This window comes from Sus scrofa, chromosome 7 (genome assembly GCF_054392235.1).
Source record: "Sus scrofa isolate SSC_HxYL_T2T_F1_AM1 chromosome 7, Sscrofa_HxYL_maternal_Yorkshire_Landrace_v2.0, whole genome shotgun sequence".
In the NCBI taxonomy this organism is placed as follows: domain Eukaryota; kingdom Metazoa; phylum Chordata; class Mammalia; order Artiodactyla; family Suidae; genus Sus; species Sus scrofa.
Window position 1 is genome coordinate 13297964 of NC_139389.1, and position 25226 is coordinate 13323189.

Here is a 25226-nt window from a genome sequence, read left to right on the forward strand (position 1 = left end):
TTCCATAAAGAATCAAGACCTGAGACCCTAGACCCTCCCTGGAGCAGTGGTTCCCAGCCCCTTCCATGCAGTGGAATCATGTGGATTTTTTTTTTTAATTCCAATGCCTGGATCTCACTCCAAGAGGTTCTGGTTTAATTGGTCTGAAGAGTGGTCTTGGCCTTAAGAGCTTAAAGATTCCAAAGGTGATTCTGACTTACCTCCAGAGCTGTCAATCCCCAAGCTGGATGGATGTGTCCCTTCCTTCATGGGAAAGGAGTTAGCACACAGCCTGGGCAGTCAGCTTTGTAGGATTGAGATATTCTTGTTCCATTGTGGCTGCAGGTGCAGCATATGGAAGTTCCCAGTCTAGGAGTCAAATTGTAACTGCAGCTGCCAGCCTACACCACAGCCACAGCAACACTGGATCCTTAACCCATTGAGCAAGGCCAGGGATTGAACCTGCATCTTCATGGATACTAGTCAGATTCGTTTCCTCTGAGCCACAATGGGAACTCCCTCAATCCCTTTTCTAAGTGCAGAACAAAGGGCCTCTCCACTGGCCTTGCACATAAAAGTTACTCATTAAATATTGGATGATAAAGTGAGTGACTGAATGAATGCACTGGGACCGTGGCATCCCCAAATAAGGCACAGTCGGCGATATTGTGTGGCTCAGCACGTGGCTATGAAGGTTCTTGGGTGTAATATCTGGAACTGCCCCTTCTTATCCACTGCATTCTTTTTTAAAAATTTTTTAAAATTATAGTTGATTTACAATATTGTGACAATTTCTGCAATACAGCAAAGTGACTCTGTTTTATATATATATATAATTTTGTATGTATTATTTTCCATTGTGGTCTATCCCAGGGGATTGGATGTAGTTCCCTGTGCTATACGGTAGGACCTTACTGCTTATCCATTCTAAATGTAATAGTCTATAGCTACTAACCCCAAACCCCCCATCCATCCCCCTCCCTCTCCCCTCCCCCTTGGCAACCGCAAGTCTATTCTCTATGTCTATGAGTCTGTTTCTGTTTTATAGATAGGTTCAATGTGCCATATTTTAGATTCCACACATAAGTGATATCACATGGTCTTTGTCCTCTTTCTGACTTACTTCACTTAGGATGATAATCTCTAGTTGCATCCATGTACTCTTGATGAAAGGAAGAGAAATGGATGTTTCAGGGGACATGAACCCAGGAGTGGTATGTGCTGGTAATGTTCCCTGTGGCACTTATCACAGTGTTCCAAGAGTGATGAGCCCCAGCAGGATCAGGTGGACAAAATGCAAAGCAGTTGGTTTTTTTTGTTGGGTTTTTTTTTTTTTTTTTTTTTTTTTTTTTTTTGGCTTTTCTATGGCCGCTCCTGCAGCATATAGAGGTTCCCAGGCTAGGGGTCGAATCGGAGCTGTAGCCGCTGACCTACACCACAGCCACAGCAATGCAGGATCCAAGCTGCATCTGTGACCTACACCACAGTTCACGGCAACACCGGATCCTTAACCCACTGATTGAGGTCAGGGATCGAACCCTCAACCTCATGGTTCCCAGTCAGATTCATTAACCACTGCACCAGGACAGGAACTCCACAAAGCAGTTTTTTTATGCCTGTCTCCCTTTCTGTCCCCTCCATCTTCACCTAGAGCACTGGCCTAGTCACTTCCACTCAATAGAAAAACAGGTTTGAGAAGTTACCACCAGAGGAGCGAAAACAGTCCACCAGGCCTAGGTATTCCCAGTGTGCATTCTAGAAGATACATCATAAAGAAGATTATCATAAAGCAGATTGTATTTTCTCATAGGAACAGTGTTTTAATTGTCCCTGTCTTCCTATCTTCTTTCAGGAGAATATTAACTCCTGCAGTGTCAACTCTCATTGATGTATAGTAGTGGTCCCCACACTTTAGCAGTATGAGAATTACCTGCAGGGTTGTTACAACACAGATTGCTGGGCCCCAATTACAAAGTTTCTGAATCAGGAGATCTTGGGTGAGGCCCAAGAATCTGCATTTCTGTGATGTTAACACTGCTGGTCCAGAGACTACACTCGGAGAGCTGCAGTGTGTGGGTGGCTCCACAGTTACGCATCAACCTCAGATTTACTTCAAATGCTGCCTCTGGACCACTGCTTCTCAAACTCTAATCTTTATCTGAATCACCTGGAGATCTTGTTGACGTGCAGACTCAGGGTCAGTCCATCTAGGATGGGACCCAAGAGTCTGTAGTTCTGACAGGTGATGCTGATTCTGCTGGTGCTACACTTAGAGCAACCAGACTTAGGCATCCCCACTTAAAATCCCTGCCAGCTCAAAATGCCTTTGTAGTCAAATATCAAACTCATGTTCTTTTTTCCTAGCATGTCTGTATCAAAGCAGGCTGTGTTATTTGCCATTACAAACATTTCCAAAATCCTGGTGACTTATAACAGTAGGGGTTTATCTCTTGCTCACCCTATAGTCCAATGTATGTATGAAAGTAAGATGACTTACTTTCTAGAGGATGAGTTATTAAACAGTTACTCATATAATTATTTACTTAGATCTGTCATAGGGTTCTGAGAGAAAATGGTAGAAAATGAATAGGAATTCAAGCTTTGGGGAAGGAAGATATTTTAGGGCAAGAGGACCTTCCGTGGGTACCTCCCGTCTTGCTAATGAAGGGGACCACTTATGCTATAGACGCATAAGGCAAGGCCAAACCAACATTGGTGGTCACTTGTGGTCTGAGGGTTGGATAAGCTAGATGCCCAGACTGGAGCTGAGCAGCCTGGCCAGCTGGAAGCTAGCAACTTCCTTACAGCAATGCGAGCTTGCAATTGATCAGTCAACAAATACAAGTGCCCACTGTGGGCTAGGTACCATGAAAATATCCAGGAGATGGGGCAGAGCTTGGAGAAAGGCATATATAGGTTGTTAGATGGGAAGAGATCTTAGAAATCATCTCTTGCAGCTCTCTCAATTGAAAGATGAACCAAGAGAGGTTCAGAAAGAGGATACCTGGTTTGTTTACAGTCCAAAGCTGATGAATTGCCTCCCAGAACTCTGATCCCCAGAAATCTCAACCAGCATGCTTCACCACCACACAGTGATCACCAATACCCTTCACTGTTGCTTCACGCCAGAGTGTCAGCCCTCAAAAACATTAATTTTTGTAGTGGGTCACCATCAAAAAGTAAGTTTTTTTTTTATATTTACCAAGTATAAGCAGATAGCTAGTGAAAGCAAGGTATAAACCATTAGGACCACCAAAATTCAAGAAAGTAAGGATCTTGTATCAGGAAAGGCATCATAGTGGAAATAAAATGACTATCGAAGAGCCCTAATACAACTGCTTCCGAAGTAATATTAATATTAATAAAGTGATGGATTTACTGGGCATGAACTCAAAATTTTTTCCTGGGTTAACTATGTTTGGGAAATATCCAACACTCTGTTCAGTGAAGAAGCATGTTAAACGCTATTGAAACCTGTGTTTTCACAGATTCATTTGACTGTGGAAGTTTTTTGTAGGTGGGACATCCATTCATACCCTGCAGGAGGCTGGTGCATATTTGTTGTTTTAAATGCTTGATGGTTGTTGCTTTTGGTAAATTCTATTAGCCATGAAGTCCTAATGTACATGCAAGAGTCCTAGTATACGTGCCTAGTATAATCGCCTCCTCTTGAATGTGGGAGTGAGCTGTGAAATTATGGGATATCAATCCTTTGATTAGGTCAAGGATCAGGGTGCTGACATAGTGACTCCAGTGATTATGTCACATAAGACTGCCATCGTGCCTAGAGATTCTCCTGCTGGCTTCAAAGACATGAGCGACCACTTTGTAAGAGGGAAGCCTCTAGAAGCTGAGAGGGACCCTCTGCCAACAGCCACCGTAAAACAGAGACTTGAGTCCTATGAGTGCAAGGAACAGAAGTCTGCCCGTGACTACATGCTCCTCGAAGGGGACCCAAAGCTTCAGATGGAAATGTGATCCTACCAGCACCTAGATTTCAGCCCTGTGAGGCCCTGAGCAGAGCACATAGCTTTGCTTTGCCCAGATGCCTGACCTCCAGAAGCTGGGAGATGCTAAATGAATATTATTTTAAGCCACTACATTTGTGGTTAATTTGTTATGCAGCAATAGACAACTCACACAGATCACCTTGATTCCCTTCTCCTGGCTGGGCTCTAAAACAGTTAACTGGTTTTTTAAATAAGGCCGTGAACTTCAGACCAAAATGTGAAGCTGCCCTACCATTCATTTTTCCTTCCCTGCTTCCCAGTTCCTCTACCTTCACTCCTCTGTTTGTCCTTGGAGAAGCAAGGTAAGAGATTCATCTATAGCTCTGATTGACAGTGATAACATCCAGTTTCCAATTTTGACCCACAGGAAAAAAAAAATGTATTTCTATTTCATCACCCAATTTGCAAAACAACAGGTATCCTTAGCATATGTAGTTCATTATGATAGTTTTCATCTAGTCCTTTCTATGGCTAAGCTTTTATATTTACCATGTATAAACAAATAGCTAATCAAGCAAGGTATAAACCATTAGTACTGCCAAAATTCAAGAAAGTAGGGATCTTGTAGATAAAAGTGATGAGGAAAGACATCATAGAGGAAGTAAAATCCAATTTTTTTTCTTTTTTTTTTTTTCCCAAAACTCTTCATGTCCCAGTGAATCAATTTCATGATGTACTAGTGGGTACAAAGTGCCTCTTGCACTTTGAAAGCACCTGTGTCGTATTACATACATTTTGCGGTGCTTGTGATGCAGAGTAACTTATAAAACATATATAAGACATCTCAGGGGCTTTTCTTCCCTCCTCTTGTGGTCATTTATAAAAGTGATCTTTGGCCAAAAGATTGTCCTCGTCCGTGCAGTATCATTGTTAAAATTTTCAGAGATCATTCATCAAGCCAGTCTTTTTCCAGTTGATAGAAGGAGACGCCCATGGAAAATGGCCAAGACACGCCTCTTCCATGTGTGCTGGATTTTTCAGGGGACCCTGGTACACTCAGCTTTTCATTTACTTTTACACCAGGTGGGCCTAAGGGGAAATAGAACATTTCTAATTCACAAGATGAAAAATGAAGTTCAGTGACACATTGATGACCTGGCCATGGGACGGAGACCTGGCGCGGTTACCGTAATTATCATCCAGAGTTCTTTTCCCAGACCATACACGTAATAAAAGCCAACTGCGCAGTCATTTGTAGGAGTTACATAGCAAAATAGAACTGCAGAAAGTGTTTAGCTAATAGCGAGAGGGGAAGCAAGTGCTTTTTGGTATGGGGACATCTCACATGACCTGGGAGAGAGATGAAACATGATCTTTAATCGTCTCTACCATGGGTGACCCCAAAACTCTGGCCTGAGCTGAAAACGTAACCTCTACTAGACCCTTGCCTCTGAAGCCCTAGATGGGCACATGCTCAAGGAAGGCTATCTCTCACGGGGGGTTTTCGGGAGGTGTCCCACGGGGCCTCACCGCCTCTAGCCCTGGTGAATTTCAGGCAGAAGGGAAGCCCCAGCATGATGGAGAACCGCATCTGTTGCAACCATAGCAGGTGTTGATCTCCCTCCGAAGCACGCTTTCCATATTTTTTCCAAGGTGTCTTATGCTCCTAAGACCTGACAGTTGAAATTGTGTGTGTGTGTTTGTATGGAATTCATGTGTACTGATAACACAGAGGGAAAAAATGAACGCTAAGTTTCCCACTAGAGGGAAATTTGTTTATGGTCATTGACTGGCCTGTGGATCTTATTCTCTTAGAAAGACTAGGAAGTCTGCATTTTTTTATTCCTCCAGAAGTGAAAGAGAACATTTCTTCTACCCTCCCTCTCCTTTTCTGTCTTTATTTTTTTTATTCATTTATTTTTGTATGCTGCACCCAGCGGTGTACAAAATTTCCAGGGCCAGGGATCGAACCTGTGCCACAGCAAGCTGCTGCAGTGACAATGCCAGATACTTAACTGGCTGAGCCACCAGGAAAATCCTGGCCTTGCATTTTGAAAGGAGCTAGTGCCTTCCTGTGCATAGACCAGGAATCTAAAATTAATTTTGTCCCTTCATTGTTTAAAAAGTCTGGAAAATTGGAAGCGAAAGGCAGATGAGAGACTCGTGTCCATTCCTCCCTCTAGTGATATGCACGCCCTAGCGTAGCACTCTGCCCAGAGCACTCACTCACTAAGGATTTTCTCCAGCATGGGGCAGTAGTCCAATTTGTTGATAACTTGTTCATCTTAAACTAAGCAAGAAAGCCTAGTAGCATTAATCTTAAGACTTCAGCTAATTACTTAGGTGCATTGATAGAGTCAGGTTACTAGTGGGCTTGTGCCCATATGTTTGCGATTTTTATAAAACGTGTTCATGTGCAAGGGTGATCAAGAGTGGAAACTTTGGACTTGGGCCTGCCTGGATTTGAATCCCAGATATTCTGCTCATTCCTGCTGCTACCCCAAATGCAAGAAAAACGAATTCATCTGTGTCACCTAAATTTGAGACTCTCTTATCTTTTTCTGGGTGACTACTGGCCAAGTTAATCTGATAAAGTTCACAAGACCTTCCCACTGAGCCACTCTAACCAAACCAACTTGCCAAGGTACCCACTTAGGGGAAGGCAGTTACATTCTCTTAGCCCATGTTTCCTTATTTGTAAATAGGGATAATAGTTCCTGCCTCAAAGAGTTCTTTGAGGATTGAATGAGAAAAAGCATGCGAGGGTCAGGTGCTGGAGTAGGAGAACTCTGTATTAGGGCAGTCCACCTGCTTTAAGAAAAGGTCCTTAAGGAGTTCCCGTTGTAGCTCAGCAATAATCAATCTGACTAGTATCCGTAAAGTTGCGGGTTCAATCCCTGGCCTCGCTCAGTGGGTTAAAGAATCCAGCATTGCCTTGAGCTGTGGTGTAGGTTGCAGATGAGGCTCAGATCCTGCATTGCTGTGGCTGTGGTGTGGGCCAGCAGCTGCAGTTCTGATTCGACCCCTAGCCTGGGAACTTCCAGGTGCCGCACGTGTGGCCCTAAAATGCAGAAAAAGAAAGAAAGTCTTTCATTGTCAATGGCATAACATAGTAGGCCTTTTTTTTTCTTGCCCACATGAGGTCTGCTTCTGGTTGACAGGCTTATGTATGATCGTTCAGGGACCCAGGCTTCTTTCATCTTTTAGCCCTTACCTGGCTCTAGGTTCCTCAGCCACTGAATTGGGAAGGAGATTGCAGGATCATTCCTGGGACAGTTTTATGGCCCAGGTGTCTTCTCTACCTTCGTTCAGTCTCTCTGACGTTCCCAGGTGCAAGGGAGGTTGAGAAATTTAATCAACTTCCATGCCAGGAAGGAGGAATTCACAGATTTAGTGAACATTTAGCCAGTCTGCCAGAGTGGGTAACTTGGCTTGACTAAAATGAGGTCTAGCTCAGTGGAAATATATTATCTTCTTAAATACTCATGTTTTTCTGGGCTAATGTCCCAGTAGCATCCAGGGAAGGACAAGAAAACTTTCAAATCTAACTGCTGAATTTGTTTTCATTGTACTTGGGTATAGAAAAAAAGAGAGAGAGATGCATGTGTACAGATATCTCAACGTTCCTTTTAATTAAAGTGAGTTCATCCTTTTTTGCCTCAGTAATGTTTTACCATAAGGTGTCAAATTATTGTCCAATATTTTAAAGTGCTAAGCAAAGTAGTCATGTGACTTTAATCTCTGAACATGCTTCAGGTAAATTAGGAGGTGCTAGTGGCAGGTCTGGAAATTGTAAAGGAAAGGCAAAGGAATAACAAAGCCAAACTTGCAAGTGTGCCTCAAATCTGTGCCCAGAAAATGTCACCGCATAGCTCAGCCAGGACTGCCGAATCTTCTTGAAAGATTTGGCCATGATTAGTGCTGCTAAGTTCTGTTGTTAGGGGGCATGTGACAGGTAACATAATGCAATAAAGTGATTCTGGCCCAGATGGAAAATGAAATGCCTGCTTTAAAATATTGCCTTAAAGCTTTTTGTCTTCATACAAAGATATCAAGAAAATATTCTCTTGAGTAACTACTATTAATTATATGTGCTGAGCAAGTATTTTTAATGGAATTTTTAATATGTAATTCCACATTTATCTGGAAAATAGGGAGGAAAAAACTATAAGAAATGAAAGGTAGTGGGAGTTCCTGCTCTGGTGCAATGGGATGGGTGGCGTCACTGCAGTACCAGGATGCAGGTTTGATCCCCAGTGTGGCACAGTGGATTAAAGAAGCCAGCACTGACGTAGCTATGGTATAGGTCACAACTGCAGCTCAGATTTGACCCCTGGCCCAGAAAGTCTCTATGCCGACTGGGCAGCCAAAAAAGAAAAAAAGAAAGAAAAGGTAACAAGTTTTCTTTTTTGTGTGTTTTTTTGTTTGGTTGGTTGGTTGGGTTTTTTTTTGTTTGTTTTTTTCGTTTTTTTTTTGGCTTTTCAGGGCCACGCCTGTGGCATATGGAGGTTCCCAGGCTAGGGGTCGAATCAGAGCTATAGCTGCCGCCTACACCACAGCCTCAGCAACACCAGATCCTGGCCACGTCTGCCACCTGCACCACAGCTCATGGCAACGCCAGATCCTTAACCCACTGAACGAGGCCAGGGATCTGACCTGCATCCTCATGGATCCTAGTTGGGTTTGTTAACCGCTGAGCCACAACAGACCCTCCAGTTTTCATGTATGTGTCATGCTTAGTTACATTTCCATTTAGCAGTAGTATTTCCCAGCGGTCTGGGTGGATTGAGTTTGAAAAGAGAGTAGTGCCTTAGAATCTGACCAGTGACACACCTGATGGCCTTTTCCACATTAACTCTCTATCCTCACTTCATAAACAGGCATAAGTCTCAGCTCTTGTTGTTATTGCTCAAGGGTGGTTCTCTTCACTACCAACTCCAAAGCACCAAAAGCACTATATGTTTTTAATTTCTCAAGGAGAGTATAAGCTTAAGACCACCTCAAACATCTGCTCAAATACAATCTATGGAGAGCAGATAAAAACAAGATTACCTACTGATACCTACAGGATTGAATATTTTGTAACCAGCAGCTTTCTGAGTTTCATTTGGTGCTTTCAGAAGCATTTTGTGTTGTAGGTGGAAGTGGGTTTCAGATGAGCCTTTCCAGGGCCAGAGAATTACCTTGGTAATTGCCCTTCCCCCCCCCCCGGGGGGGGGCCTCCATGTGAAGGCTGGCTGTAGAGGCTGGTTAATGAGGAGTAAAGCACCCAGGAAGGAAGGAGAGGAAGAGGTTTACGTGACATCATCAGGGTCTGCTCGAGTTGACAGCCTGAAGCTACCCAGTCAGGGCTGAATCCCAACAGGAAAGCTAATCACGAGTTTATCAGGATGCAGAGAGGAGGATAATCAAAAAGGAGGGTAATTCTGTCATTCTTCTGCCCAGACTGTTTGCTTTAGCAACATAAAGCTGTGAATGAGCCTGTGAGCTGTGACCGTGGGTTAGTAGCTTTATAGGTATTTAGAAACCCAGGCCTATGGAGGCAGAAGGGATTTGCTAAGATCCTGTCCTGTTGGACATCACTCATGGTGACTTTTTTTTTTTTAATCTGATAAAGCACATTAGCTCATTTCTCTTTGTGTAAGACATGAATTAGATAATGAGTGGCTGCCCAAAGGAAGTGAGGTAGTTATCACACACAAGGGATTTAGGGGATTATCTGAGAGGGTAAAGATTAATAAAGAAGGATGATATCCTTTGTTTTATCAACAATTTCATACTAAGTTTGTTACAGTTCCAGACTGCCTTGATGGCAAATTCTACATAAAGGTAAGCACCACAGATATGAGGAAATGTTTCCTACTCTGTTTAGTTCAGTGTTGGGAATCACGTTGTATTTTTAATAAAATAATTTTCAGCTATTTCTCATTCTCCACTGCGAAGATTAATATTTGCTTGCTAGACCCCATAGATCTGATGTTCAAAAATTGGGAGAGTTACAAGTTTTTCTCTTATGGGCCTGATTCAAAAATTAATTTCAAAAGAGGTCATTGAGTCATTCAACAAATCTTTTTCAAAGCCAAACGTATTTCGACCTTCGGATTTGCTTCTTGTTCATCATTTCAGCAGCCTTCGCTTGAGTCCTCTTTGCAAGGCATAGCTTCTGTCATCTGTACAAAGCTGTATATGCGAAAATAGCAGACGGGGAGAAGGTAATTCCAGCTGGCATTCCAGTCTGGATCCGCTGTCATAAATTTCTTAGCAGAGGGCATGGTCTGTTACTTTTTATGGTCATGTTCTATATTTGTATGTGCTGCAGGACAGATCACATGACAAAACCATCATTTGATATTAGTGTTTATGTGCAGCAACTAGTGAGAGCTAGATTTAAGCTTCGCCTTGCAGTACTTTAATCTGTACACTTAGCTCTTAATTGAAAATGCAGACACTTCCCTACGTACTAAAATGACAAGTAATCCAGAAGAAATGTTAGGTAATTGTTTTTAGGAGAAGACAAACTGCCGTATATCCTAACTGAAATGCACTATGCCTCCCAGAGATTTTAAAACATAAATTTTGAACGTGGACAAGTCCACATTGCCAGAATAATAAAGACCCAGATCCAGCACTTCACATCTTCCAGCCGCCCTCTGAAACTGAACAAGAGAGCACCTTGCTGATGGCAGTTCCTTTTAATGAAGATACATTTCCCAAATGAATCAAGAGAAGAAAACACACACAAACTTTGTTCCCTCTGTAGAGCCCATTGCTTTCCTCGGTGCAGCTGAAAATTTAGGTTTCTAGCAGCAGACACTTAGAGAAGGTACTTCTTTGATGATCACTTCTTTTCATAAACTAAACAGGGAGAAAGAATGTTCTTGTCAGATTTTGGTAGATTAACTGCTGTGAGGATTAGTGTTTCTATATCTGGAATGGCTTATTAGATAAATTTGCCGGTTAGGTAGTTATTTCAGATCTTTGTTCAACCCTGTTCACCTTACATACTCCAGCCCTCTTTCATTTCCTCAACTCGATTAATTTCCTGGGGCTTTTTTTTTTTTTTTTTAACCAAACATTTATTGGAGCCCTCCTATATAGCAGTCCCTGCACTTGGCATTCCTGCATCTATCATCTCATTTGTATGAGGACATGCTTTGGAAGAATAGGGTCTGTCTGGGTGATGTTATTTGTCATGATTCATGTATTTCTGTACTTTGCCTTCATCTCCGCCTTGCTGCCCTCGGGCTATCACCACGACCACCATTCAGATGTTCCCACCCACCCTCTGTTAAGGAGCATATTAAGGCTGCCTTCTGGTGGTCTCTTTATAGCTTTGAACTTCTTAGCACCTTTACAGTAGTTTCTGTTGAAACAGGAGTGACTTATTTATGTGTTATTTTAGAAACATTCCACCATTATTTTCTGTGCCTATTTTCCATCCCTCAACAAGATTCTAAGAGCTTCAAGGATCTTTCTAGTCAATGTGTCTTTGCTTTCATGACACATTGTGGTCTTAACGATATATTATCTGATGTCAAGTTTGATAAGAAGATGGAGTTCCCAGCATGGATCAGCGGTTAATGAACCCAACTAGCATCCATGAGGATGTGGGTTCAATCCCCGACCTCACTCCATGGGTTAAAGATCCAGCGTCGCCGTGAGCTGTGGTGTAAGTCGCAGATGCAGCTTATAACCCATGTTGCTGTGGCTCTGGCGTAGGCTGGCAGCTGTAGCTCCAATTCGAGCCCTAGCCTGGGAGCCTCCATATACCATGGGTACAGCTCTAAAAGACAAAAAGTTTGATAAGAAGATGGGCTCCGACTCCTGACACTTTTGGTGGATTTGAGGCATAAAATCTGGGTTAATGAACTCTGGTGGCACAGGAAGGGAGCAGAGTGAGAGGACATTTTTTTTAAAAAGATACTCTTATCTTTTCCCAAAAGAAAAAAGAACTTGCTGTTTGGAGATACATTTTAGTTCAGATGGAGACATCGATGGAGGCTATGACTGTAAAATGGAAGTCATGCATCAGTCACACAGAATTAGCCTTAAAAAAAATATTCCTTACGGGAATTTGGGAAAGGGAAGGTTAGAGGAAGAACACGGGATATGCTCTTAGGCGTTTCTTTCAAGGATGCCCTTTCTCTTACGCACGCCTTAACCAAATGGGGGCCTCCGAGGCTCCCACAGAAGGCTTCATATCTGGATGTGTGGAGCGAATGACAAGAAGTGATCACAGCCAGATTTGGGTGACAGATGTAGCTCAAGCATTCAATGATTATAGAATATAGGTTCTGGGAAGAATGTGCTGATTAAATTCACATGGGCTGTGGAGATCCAGCTGGTCTGATATTTAAATTGCTGTTGGAAAATGTTCCAATTAGATGGATTCTTCCCTGTGTAGAGTTTTCATGTAAATTGTGACGACTGGTACTTTCTCGAGGCCGAGAAATTGCTGCGTGTGTCACCGTCGGCCTCTGAAGCAGGTAATTTCACAGCTAGAAACACAGCACCTACAGTGCAGAAGAACATAAGGCTTTATCCTGTCTTTGTCCAGATGGATTTTCTGCATAGGATAATGGGCAGCACTTCGCCCAAATCGGATTTAAATGATTCAAACACCAGGAGTCCCATCATTTTCTTTGGCTGGATCCTACAGTTGAATGTATTCAGGATTCCTCTTGGAAAGTCGGAAATTGGATTATGGTTTCCCACAGGAACGGGAATATAATTTGAAACTTCATATTTCAGCAACCTGACAGCAAATGAAGCACAGACAGGGCAAGCTACACGTTATGAAAACCAAGATACAACTAAAACGTTGTTATTTAAAGTGGGGAGATGTGGCTCCAAGTCTGAAAAGTGGTTATAAATCTACGGTGCACTTTAATTATGAGTCCCTGATGAATTTTAACTGCATATGCCACTCATAAAAAAAAGCTGTATCTAACTTTTCATCTGCAATTGATGATGGCTAGAGTAAATATTCATCAGTAATAATTTTCCTTGACTTTTTGAGAATTTGAAGGATCTTTTTGTAGAGGTGTGTGGATGACCCATATCTAAAATACTTTTTGTGGGAACATGAGAACTCTTTTCTTCTTTTGCTAAGATCTCTCTGGCTTGAACAGAGAGATTTAGAATCATTCTGAAATTCTCCAATACTCTGCTTGAGACTGAATTGTCCTTTTCGAAAATAGCAACCAAGGAGTTCCCGTTGTGGCTCAGTGGGTTAAGCACTTGACATGACCCCCCACTCAATGCGTGAAGGATCCGGTGTTGCCACGAGCTGTGGTATAGGTCACAGATGTGGTTTGGATTTGGCATTGTTGTGGCTGTGGTGTAGGTTGGCAACTGCAGCTCTGATTTGACCCGTCTGAGGGTGCAGCAAAAGAAAAACAAAGAAGATAGCAACTAAAGAATCACAGCCTTCAGAGATCTTACCAAGGAGTGTGCTCGGGATGGTACTTTTGGCCCCGGCCTTCCCAGTCAACTTTTTTTGGTTGATATTTGGAGGCATGTTTGGTACAGATTGAGGTATCCCTCTTTGTGGAACCAGGAAAGACCAGTCGGAGGAATGGGAGAAAAGAGGGCAGAGAAGGATAATCACATCCCTCATTTTATCAGTTAGAAGGGAGGGTGAGGCAGTTGTAAGCCAGGCAGGTGGCCACACTCCTGGGAACTTTTAGCACCTGATGTCCCTGAACCACTTTGCTCTGACTCTCTTCTCCAAGTCTTTGGCCATCATCACAGCCCCTAAGACCCAGAGAGAAAGTGTTAGGAAGTAGGTGTTAATTAGCAGGAAGGCAGCAATGAAGGAGTGAAGCCGTGAAACATAGGGCTGCCTGTGCTGTTACAACCTGTCGTCAAACCACGTTTATTTCCTTTGACGTGTAATTAATATCTTTATTTCGAGTCAGGTTACCCTAAACTTTGTTGTTTCCCCTACATTGCTTGACGCTTGCTCTTAGGTTGTCCCTTGGCACCACATCAATTTGATCGTTGACCCAGGTGATGAGTAAATCACTTCAGTTACTGCCAGTAGAGACCAGGGAGGAATTCATAGAATAGACGGGATTATTCAGTACTTCCACCAGTGAATGTGCAGCTCTGTGTCCAGGGACCATTGTAGGTGCTCAGTAAGAGACTGAGTGAATTAATTAAAACCAGCTAAAACCCAAACCTTTCCCTAAGATCACTTACTCAGTGATTATCTGGAAACCTCCTCTTGTCTTCATGTTTGTGGAAACAAAACAGTCCATGGAAATCAGCCCCAGTCACTATTTTTTTTTTTTTTTTTTTTTTTTTTTTTTGTCTTTTTGCCTTTTCTAAGGCCGCTCCCGCAGCATATGGAGCTTCCCAGGCTAGGGGTCCAATCCGAGCTGCAGCTACTGGCCTACACCAAGCCACAGCAACGCAGGATCCGAGCCGCATCTGCGACCTACACCACAGCTCACGGCAACGCCAGATCCCCAACCCACTGAGCAAAGCCAGGGGTCAAACCCACAACCTCATGGTGCCTAGTCAGACTCGTCAACCACTGAGCCACGACGGGAGCTCCTCCAGTCCCTTTTTTACAGTGAGAGAATCTCAGGGAGTCTGGGAGAAGAGAGTCTTCTTTCTCCAAACTTATGAGATAAATGTTCTCTGGCACAAAAAAGGAAGATTCATACTCAACAAGACCATCATGGAAGATTGTAGCATAATTATCTCCTGGCCTATGAGGTGGTTACAGAAACATGTGTTATTATTCATATGTGGATATGGAATAAAGCATAGAAAGATTAATTGTCTGGCATTCCTCAATAATAGCAAAAAAATTGAAAGCCAGGGTTGTCCAGTTCTGATTATGAATGTATCACCTAAGTCTCTCTTTTATTTGGCTTTTTTGCTCCTTTTCATGTTCTTTTTGTTTTTTGGGGGTTTTTTTTGGGTTTTTTTTGGGTTTTTTTTTTTTTTTTTTTTGGTGGCTACACCTGTGCCACATGGACATTCCCGGGCTATGAATTGAAGCTGTAGCTGCCAGCCTCCGCCACAGCTTGTGGCAATGCTGGATCTTTAACCCACTGAGCGAGGCCAGGAATTGAGTCCTCATGGATTAGTCAGGTTTGTAACCCCCTGAGCTTCAGTGGGAACTCCTCATTTTTTTAAAATGCTAATTAAATTGTATTCTTCCTACCTGCATATCAAGATAACTGGCTTGTAAGATCTCCCAGTTGGTGGTTTTCACCACGAGCTTTTTATTGCTCTGAAATGTTTTATGTGGTTTTAATCTTCTTTGGTGTTTTCCATGTGTAACATTTGTTTTACTGCTGATGGGGCGTCAGGATAGATTTAGCTCATAGGAAGAGTACTTTTGCTGAAATTTTCTAGGGCCTGCTCATTTTCTTAATTCTTCAAAGAGGAGGAACATTGTTCCTATTTTGTCTCTTATGTTTTTAATGAAAAAGACTGAATCTGGAGTTCCTGTCATGGCTCAGTGATTAATGAACCTGACTAGTATCCATGAGGACGCGGGTTCGATCCCTGGCCTTGCTCAGTGGGTTAAGGATCCGGCATTGCTGTGAGCTGTGGTGTAGGTTGCAGAGGCGGCTTGGATCCTGGGTAGCTATGGCTGTGGCGTAGGCTGGCAGCTATAGCCTTGATTGGACCCCTAGCCTGGGAACCTCCATATGCCACAGGTGCAGCCCTAAAAAGACAAAAAAAAAATTAATTTAAGAAATTCTAAAGGAAATAAAGTAATAAATAATATGCTCAGATGGCTTATATTATTTCACACTCAGTTCTATGTCGAGGTATTTTTTCTCTTCTTTGCATATAACATAATTATTCACATTTTTTGTATCAACCAAATACATATATTTGTAATTTTAATAGACATAGTGTATTCAATAATTTCGTGACATGATTTAATTGGGAACTCTCCTAGTTTTGAGTTACTTTTAGTTAGTCACAAATTTTTATGATCCATACCTTAATTTTTTTGTTCTACTCTTCAATAAATCTTAGCCCATATGTATTAAACCATTCTTTGTATTTAAAAGGAGAATGAATAGAGAAACCATCAAACAATAATCAGCCTTTATAAAGAGCAAATACACTTCAGCTAAGCTTGCTGAGAAGTCCTAAAAAGTTAGGGTGAGAGACTAGATTCGAGAGGTGAATTTCTAAAAGAAATGTAAAGTACAGGGCTTGGGCCATAGCTTGCCTCTTTTAGTGATATTATGTATAAGAAAAAATTTTACCTCTATGATATTGCTTAAATAGAATTCAGTTGATACCATTTATGAATATTGTAAGTAAATGTTTATTAAATGTGACTTTGTCTCCCTGATGTGATAGATTTTGGTGTTTCATTGAAAAGAAAATATTTTTAATTGTATCATTTAGGTTGTCTCCTGTTAGTTTTTCCTAAGTTATCACAGTTTTCAGTTTTGTCTCGGTTCTTAGTTAAGGCATGTCTTGAACCGAGTTTGTTAGGTAATTACTGGTTTTATTTCTTCTTATAATTTCCTCACTTTTCTAATATGTACTTTTCATGTTGCTTGGAACGTAAACATTTACTATTTTAGATAGAGTATGTCTTTGCAAAATCCTACAGTGACCCTTCATTGCATTTTATTTAGAATTTTTTTTAATCTGATAGCATTATAAGTATCCTTATCTGTTTGACCTCCTAAGTTTCTTCGGAAACTTATCAAGCAACTATTCCCTTCTTTCTCTCCCTACTGACTCCTGTTTAATCTGTGAACCAAATCATGTTTCTCTCTCCTTTTAAAAAAACAAGCAAAAACAGCTTACTTGACCACCTACACTCTGTCTTTCCCCCCCTTCACTGCCAAACCTCTTAAGACTGTCCTCTCTGATTTCATGTCCTCACTTGTCACTGTTCAGTCTCCCGTCATCTGTCTTCTCTCCTTATCATTTTACAAGAAAAAGCTTGCCCATTGCCATGGTGTCTTCTTAATTGTTCTCATTCCATTCAGCCTCCTTGGTGAATGTTTATCAATGACTGTCACTGTCCTCAATATTTTTCCTTCCCTTGGGAATTAACTTTATTCTAAGGTGTCTATTTCACTTTATTTCTTTCTCTCATGTCTCTTCCTTCCTCTGCCCTTTAAATGTATATATATCCTGCCAAGATTTCATTCTTTATCAGCAGAAGAGACCTTTCTCAAACCTAGTCTCTCCCTGGTCAATTTCATACGTTTCCATGGTGGCATCAATCGCCTCCACATTAATGGTGCCAACCTACCTCTGCAGACTCCAGGCCTGACTGCTTCCTTACTCCTAGGTCTGGATTAACCCTGCATGAGCCTCAAACATACTTTGTTCAGAGCCACCTGTGCACCCTCAACCAAACTCGCTTCTCCCTCCTGGATATTTTTCTCAATTGTTGGAACCCCAAACCACCGGTCACTTGAACTAGAAACTCAGAAGTCCTTTTGACTTCTCCTTTTCCTTCATCCCGCATGTCTAACCAGGCTCAGTCCTGGCAACACTTTGACTCCAAGAACCTATGGGATCTGAAATCTTTGCTCCATCCCCAGTGCCCTGATGCAGAAAGGGAGAAGGGGTGAAAGAGAGGAAGGAATTAAAAAAGAATGAAGAGAGGGAAGAAAGGAGGAAGGAAAGGAAAAAAGAAGGTGGGAGGGAGGGAAAAAGGAAGGAGAGACACAGGATGAAGACAGAAAGGGAGAAGAAAGAAAAATATGGTCTGCTTTTTAAATGTTTTAAGTAAAGGTATTACCATGTGTGCTTAAAAAAAAAAAAACTGAGATAAAGAAAGGACATAAGTCACCTTTCTGTACAGTAAAAAATTGCAAAAACACTGTAAACCAGCTATAATGAAAAAAAAATAAAAACCATTAAATACAAATAAATAAATAAAAACTAAAAAGAAAAAGAAAGAAAGAACATAAGGAAAAATCCTACCACTCATCAACAAACACTGCAGGTATAGATAGCCTCATGCAACCAGTCTCTCGGCTTCAAAGCTCTGTCTCCTTCCATCTGTTCCCATTCTCTCATCACAGGTAACTGTTACAAAAGCAAAATCAACAGGAGTTCCTGTTGTGGCACAGCGGAAATGAATCCGACGAGGATCCATGAGGATGCAGGGTTCAATCCCTGGCCTCGCTCAGGGATTTGGCGTTGCCGAGGCTCTTGGATCTGATGTGGCTGTGCCTGTGGCTGTGGCAGAAGTCGCAGACACTGCTCAGATCCTGAGTTGCTGTGGCTGTGGCGTAGGCCAGCAGCTGTAGCTCCAATTCAGCCAGCCCCTAGCTTGGGAAGGTCCACATGCCGCAGGTATAGCCCTAAAAAGCAAAAAACAAAAAACAAAATTAATCTGGAATCCTGCCATTGTTTCCCGTGGCCTATGCCATCAATTCTCTAGACTCCTTTGGATGATATTCAGGGCCCTTTGCAATGTATTTTTTCTGCATCTGAGTCCTCTCCCTAAAACTGCCCCCACCCCAACAAATCCAGTATTCCAGCCACAGCAGGGGACCGAAGTTCTCTGAACATGTATGCTTTCATGCCGGTGCATGAGCAAAGAAATGATGGGCCTGAAATGTTCCTCCATTCTCTTCCTAACACATACGTTTGTCCTTCTGATAGATACATCATATTCCATAATTTGATTACTTTTGCTTGGAAGCACCAAGAGCTGCATCCTTCAAGAGCTCAAGGTCTAATGAGGGCAAAAGATAAATCTAAATGGGGTACATTGTAATAAATGCTGAGCTGATGGGGGCTCCTAGGGAGCTGTTGTGAACATTGCCTGCACATTAGGGAAGTTGGAGTCACAGGGAAGGGGCCCCTTGAACCAAGTCTTGCAAGATAAGCAGGATTCAAGTGTGTGAAATGGCATCTAACAAATGGAAAAGCCTGGTTACCTCTGCTCTTTTATTTAAATGGGTTAAATCTCAGACCATTCTCTCCCATCCCATCTTTCAAAATGATGTGGTGCTAAATGTGTTTTTTTAAACAGCAGATTGTTGAATTTTATTTTTTAATTCAGTGAATTACATTTTTGTTTTAATAAGCAAAGTTAGGCTGTTCACATTTACTTTTTGATACATTATTTGTCCTTAAGCCCAAGTAAACTTATCTTTATTGCAGTCATTTACTGATTTCTCTTTTCGTTTTGTGTTTTCTGTGGTAGATTTTAAACTCTTTTATTTCTTTTTGAACTAGGCCAAATGATACCTTAAGTGGTCTGTTTCTCAACATTTTAACAATGTATTTCAGGAAAAAAACATTTTAATTGCTTCTATTTACTTCTATTATTAACTACATAAACTTTGATTCCTTTTTGGGAAACAAAAGGAGTCTTTTGTTCCCCTTCTACTGTTCATTCTTTGTAGTTAGTTATTATCTGAGATCCTTTTGAGCTTCTGCTAATACCTGATAGTTCCAAGAATTTATTTGCTAATTTACCAACTGACTGTTTTCATTATTATTGAAAAGATTATTGATTAATCCTTGCTTAATATTTGAATTCATTTGTTTGTCAAAGAGGCCTTTAAATCTCTGTCTAGCCTTAATTATCTCCTACAGTGACATAATGAGTGTGAGACTTTGTGGCACACTGGGCACACTGTTTGTACTTTTAATTGGCCAATGGTTTTAAGTCCTCTAAGTCTTGAAACATTATCCTCTGCCTTCAAAGAGTAGCCACCCTGGTCAAGTACTTTCTTTTGGCTTTGTCATAATTTCTCCAACCAGCCCTCTTCTACTCCAAAGTTTAAGGAGGGAAATCTAATTACATTACTATTCTTACATCCTGTCCTATTTGTGATAGCTTTAAAGCTTTGTCTTTTTTCAGCGTGATAGAAAAGCAAGTGGAGAGAAGTTTGGGCAAGAGAAGTCATCCACCACTTAGTAGATTTTTCTGGCATCTCATGATGTCTATGCCAAAGTTCTATTTACATTTAATAATTTTTTTTCTGCTCTCACTGCTCCTAATTTTGTGCTCATCATAGTCCTTTCCTGACTCCATTAGATTCTTGCTCTTCAAAGTCTGAGACTCTTTATTCTATTTCTTAGGTGTATCCCTTTGCTAGGGCTGCCATAACAAGATGCCACAGACTGAGAGTGCCTTAAACAACAGAAATTTATTGTCTCACAGTCCTGGAGCCTAGAAGTCCAAAATCGAGGTGTCAGCAGGGCCATGCTCCCTCTGAAGGCTTTAGGGAACTTTCTTTTCCAGGCCTCTTTCCTAGCTTCTATGATTTTCTGGCAATCTGACATACCTGGCTTGTCGACACGTCATCCTGACTGCTGTCTTCATGTTCACATGGCATTCTTCTGTCATGTGTGTCTCTGTGTCCGAATTTCCTCTTTTCATAAGAATGTCAATCATAATGGATTAGGGGCCCACCTTACTCCCATATGACTTCATCTTAACTAATTACATCTGTAACAGCCCTCTTTGTGTATAAGGTTACATTCTACAGTGCTTGGGCTTAGGACTTTCAACGTACGAATTTGGGGGATTACATAATTCAGTGATTAGCACAGGTGTGTCAGGTACTGCTCCAATATTATCTGTATAATGTAGCCATAATTTGGGGCCTTGTTCAGTCACGTCATGGTGACACTAACCATCTCTCCTTCACCAAGTCTTCTCTTTGTGTTTTTATTCCTTTATAATAGTTGCAAGTTTTGCCGAGCTTCATGCCACTCTATATTCCTCTGTAGGCACTACTATTCCTTCTGTCTCTCTTTACAATCTGTTGTTATTAGCTCATTCAGATGTGTTCACATGAATAATTCCAGATCTACAGGGCTTTTCTTGTTCCCTTTTAGGTTACAAAACTGAGTCCTAATAGCCTGTTAGGATTCAGGCTATTAACTAGGGATTTTATTTGTTGGACTTATTTATTGTTTATGAAGTTTGTTGTGTGTGTTGTATCTTGTTGTTTCTCTTTTTCAGATCATTTTATTCTTCTCCAAAGTCCAGGGTGTATAAAATGCAGCTCTAATTTAATTCTTTCTTTGCCCACATTATTTCTTTTCTAATTCTCATGAGGACTCTATGAGAATCTTTGTTCCTGCCTAAGCTGTCATGTGTACACATGGAACACATGTCATTGTGAAAGGTGGCCACAGTCCAGGGAGACAGAGCCAGCAGTTTTTGCCCTACAGGGTGCTGATAAGGTGATGACAAAGGATACACTTTGACTGGGGTTCATTATTACACTTGGATGGGGGTGGGCTTAGGCATTTGTGCCAAAGAACCCAATCCTAGCCCATAAAGAAAGGGTGTGAAAGGATGGAAATTCAGCCTGCATGGAGCCCCAGGACCTTTCGCAATAGCATTCTCACATGTCCAGCTCCCACCACTGGCCTTAAAGGCAGTTAGGAGAGTCTCCCTTGGTATTGCCAGCAGTATTGTTTTCACATCAGGAACCCTCAACTCCTTGTTCAGCAATAAGAAAAGTAGACCATTCTCATAAACTATGTATAAGAGGACCCTAAAAAAAAAAAAAAATGGAAACTTGCCCTAGAAAACAGCCCTGTAGAGTCTTGGCTGTGTCACTTCTGTATGTCTTCTGGTTACATGTAGGTCACTCCCATTTGGAGTTATGTAAGTACAGTGGGAAGAGGGGTTCCAGCGAGCATGTGGGAAAAACAGGTCCATTCCCATATCCTTGGGAGCAGGTCTCATGTGCTAGTCTGAGATAAGAACCATTTTTGCAGACCAAAATTGAAGGCGATTGATTCCATTTGTTTTCCTTCCAGAACCTTCCTCTGACAGTGAAGAGGATTGTGGGTAGGGAAAGTTAGAAAAGAATAATTTCTGTACCACTTTCACAAGTCTACTTCTGGGTATTCAGCACTTTCACAGCACCTCCCCCACCCCCGGCACCAGGTAAGCTCTTATAATGAGCTCCCCTGTCCTCAATTGTTGGAACCCACAGTCTGGCTCAAATGACCTTGGGTACCTCTTTGTCAGACACACGCTGTGCATCTGGCGGCATCACCAGGGGTAACCTGAGAGGGCTCACATTTTTAATTTTAACCAAAAACACATCTGCCAGGTTCATTTCAGCTAACAGGATAAATATCGTATTTCTGTACTAGTTTGTAAACACCTTGCTTTCCACCCCTATTTAACATGTTTCCTGACTGTTTTACAAATAGAAAAAAATCAAGTTGGATCCATATGGGACTGAGCATGTGTGTTGTGTCAGTCAAGTGTGGGGGTAGCTTTATGTGGAACTGGGTCCAGTGTAAGCAACACATATGCACCTGACCAGCACCATAGAATTGTCTAGAGTAAGAAACCCCTTAGACAGTATGCTTTTGAGACCATTCAGCAGCTGCCTATGGACCTGGAGTTGTCTCTGTTATAGATGAAGTTTGGATGTGTCATTGTCTCAGGGTCAAGATCCCATTGCTTCTCCAAACCCAAACTGTTCTCCACCAAAGATGATTTTCTTTCACTGTTTTTGAAAATCATTCTTTTTTTTTTCTACTGTGAAGATTCTTCTGAATAAATCCTGAGTGCAAAGCACAAATGTTATCTCTGATTTCTCTACTCACAATGACAGTGCCAAAAGAGAAGGGATAATACACGTTTTGTGAAATTGGGGAGTTCAGCAGGGAAATAATTTGAGAAAATAGAATGGCATATTGAAATGATAAAATAAATAGATTTCCCAGTTCTGGGGTTTTTTTCCCCAATGCTAGCATAAATGACATACATACTAATGACATTTTGTGTGAATATTTATAAGGAACCTTTTAATTCAAGGATTTCCAATTCTTTTATGACCTATTAATTCTCACAATGTCACACTAGAGTGCATGGGTAGTAATGTTATACTCCATCTACAGATGGAGAGATCAAAGCTCGCAGATGTTCAATTACAGAACTTGCCAGAGACCTGCAGTGATCAGCTGGGCTCTTTCCAGCCCAGGGCACAAGCCTCTGGTTCCCAGAGCCACCCAGCTTTCCTCAGCCAGAGCTGGTAACCAGTTGACCCATCAGAGCAGGTGCATTGGTTCTGAGAGTCCAGTCCAGGGCTAGCCCTGGGATACAGTGGGAATGGTGGGCTTGGACCTCATCCCCCAGCACCCTTTTCCTTCAGGGCAAGCTCCTACTTCCCATGCATTCCTCCTTCTTTTCATTTAGCCATTTCTTGCTCTTGCTTGGTTTCTGCTGACTCTGAAAAAAGGGTCACATGGCGTTCCCTGATGGCTTAGCAGGTTAAGGATGTGGGTTCAATCCCTGGCCCAGGAACTTCCTCTTCCCCTAGGGTCAAGCCAAAAAGAAAAAGAGTCAAGTGATAACTAAAGGGGTTATTATTTATTAATAAGGTCACAGTTTTCCAAAAATTATATGTATTTTGAAAGGAAAATCTAGGAGTTCCCATTGTGGCTCAGCAGAAATGAACCCAACTAGTAGCTATGAGGACATGGATTCGATCCCTGGCCTTGCTCAGTGGGTTAAGGCTCCGATGTTGCCGTGAACTGTGGTGTAGGTCGAGACATGGCTCAGATCTTATATTACTGTGACTGTGGTGTAGGCTGGCAGCTGTAGCTCTGATTCAACCCCTAGCTTAGGAACTTCCATATGCCCCAGGTATGGCCCTAAAAAGACTGGAGAACAAAGAAAAGGAAAGAAAAAGAAAAGAACAAAAGAAAGGAAACTGTGAATGGCAGCCAAGCCAGGTCTCCCCAGCCTTACCTCCTCTTCCCTGGTTTAAATGCTCTTTCCCTTTATTGTCAGGAATCAACCTTCTGTTGACATCTCCTAGAAACAATACCTCTGTGCAGGTGCTGCCAGGCCCCCCCACACAGTGCAGGGGCTTCTGAGGATGAGGAGGGACAAGGGAAGAAAGAATGGAGGGAGGACGTGCATGGTCCCACTATCCACAGCACCTTCCTCCCGTGAAAGCTGGAAACCTAAACACCCTCATATCTGACAGTCTCCTATGTTGGTGGCCAAATATGTTTTCAGAACCCATGAAATAAAAAATCCTGCAAAATAATGGAAAGTAAAAGTCAAGGAATTTGTGATTATTGATAATTTAAATTTTTAAAGGGAAAGATCTGTAGTTAAGTAACTTAAAATATTTAAGCAAAGCCAAGATATCACAAAGAGATTGTGAAAGTGTTGCTTATAAAAAAGCCCCAAATACCATCACATGGGCTCATTAAAGGCCAGGGATCTAAGAGTTCCCACTGTGGTGCCATGGATTAAGAGTCCAACTGCAGCAGCTTGGGACTCTGTGGAGGCACAGGTTCAATCCCTGGCCTGGCTCAGTGGATTAAGGATCCAGTGTTGCTGCAGCCGTGGCATAGGTGGCAGCTGCACCTCGGATTTGATCCCTGGCCTGGGAACTTCCATATGCCGCAGGTGAAATCAGAAGGAAAAAAAAGTGTCTAGGGATCTAAAGAGGTTTTCCCTTATTCTGTGACCATAGCCCAAAGGCCAGCAGAAGTCACTCTGCCCCTGAAGATTCAGGTAGGGTGGCCATGAAGTCTCATTCCATGTCCTGAGGAAACAGATCTCAGGATACCTAGAATCCTTGTGCTGCAGGTTCCATGGCTGCCTCTGGCTTCCAGGATGAGCTGCCATGGCCAGCATGGCCATTTCTGTTCTGCCTATGGAATCCTTCAGTTTTTTTGTGACTTCATTAGCCGAAGACCATTGCCGTCTTAAAAAGCATCCTTCCAACAAGGAGCCTTGGGGTCATCCTCCACGTGTCCCTCTGCCATCACTCTTCAGCTCACCTCATCCATCAACTCAGCACTTAATTGTCAAGTGCCTACTGTGTGCCAGGTGCTTATGATACAGCCAAAAAGAAACAAGATCCATCCCTGTCCTTCTTCTACATCTGTCCCCTTCTTCTGGTTGCCCTCGCCACTGCCTCCCTCAGTCCCTCCCCCAGCCCTGTCAACAACCCCTCACTGGCCTTGCCCCCTCTGCTTGGGTGTTTCCTCTATACCTTGCTCTGACTCTCCTCCCTCCCAGACTGGTGAGTCTTCTTTCCCTGCTTACAGGCCTCCCCGGGCTCCTTACTAAAATCCACATTCCTCGGCCTTGCAGCTGGGACTCCCAAAAACTGTTAGTTGTTAGTCTCGGCCACCTCACCACCCAGAACACTGACAGAGGATTTGTATTTCAGGCCATCCAAGAAAATTTTTTTTTCTGCACACAGTGGCTTTTTATGTCTCTATGCCTTTTTTGGGGGGGGGGATGTTTGTCTTCTGTTCCCTCAGCCTGGAATGCCTTTTCTGCTCACAATTCTTCTCATCCTTAGAGAATGAGCAGACATG

At 42.2% G+C, this 25226-nt stretch overlaps 1 protein-coding gene across 1 annotated transcript in view; it reads left to right on the top strand.

Moving 5' to 3' along the window:
- The window catches only part of CAP2 (cyclase associated actin cytoskeleton regulatory protein 2), a 139591-nt gene that overhangs the window by 52192 nt on the left and 62173 nt on the right, over positions 1-25226 (top strand). The window lies entirely within an intron of this gene.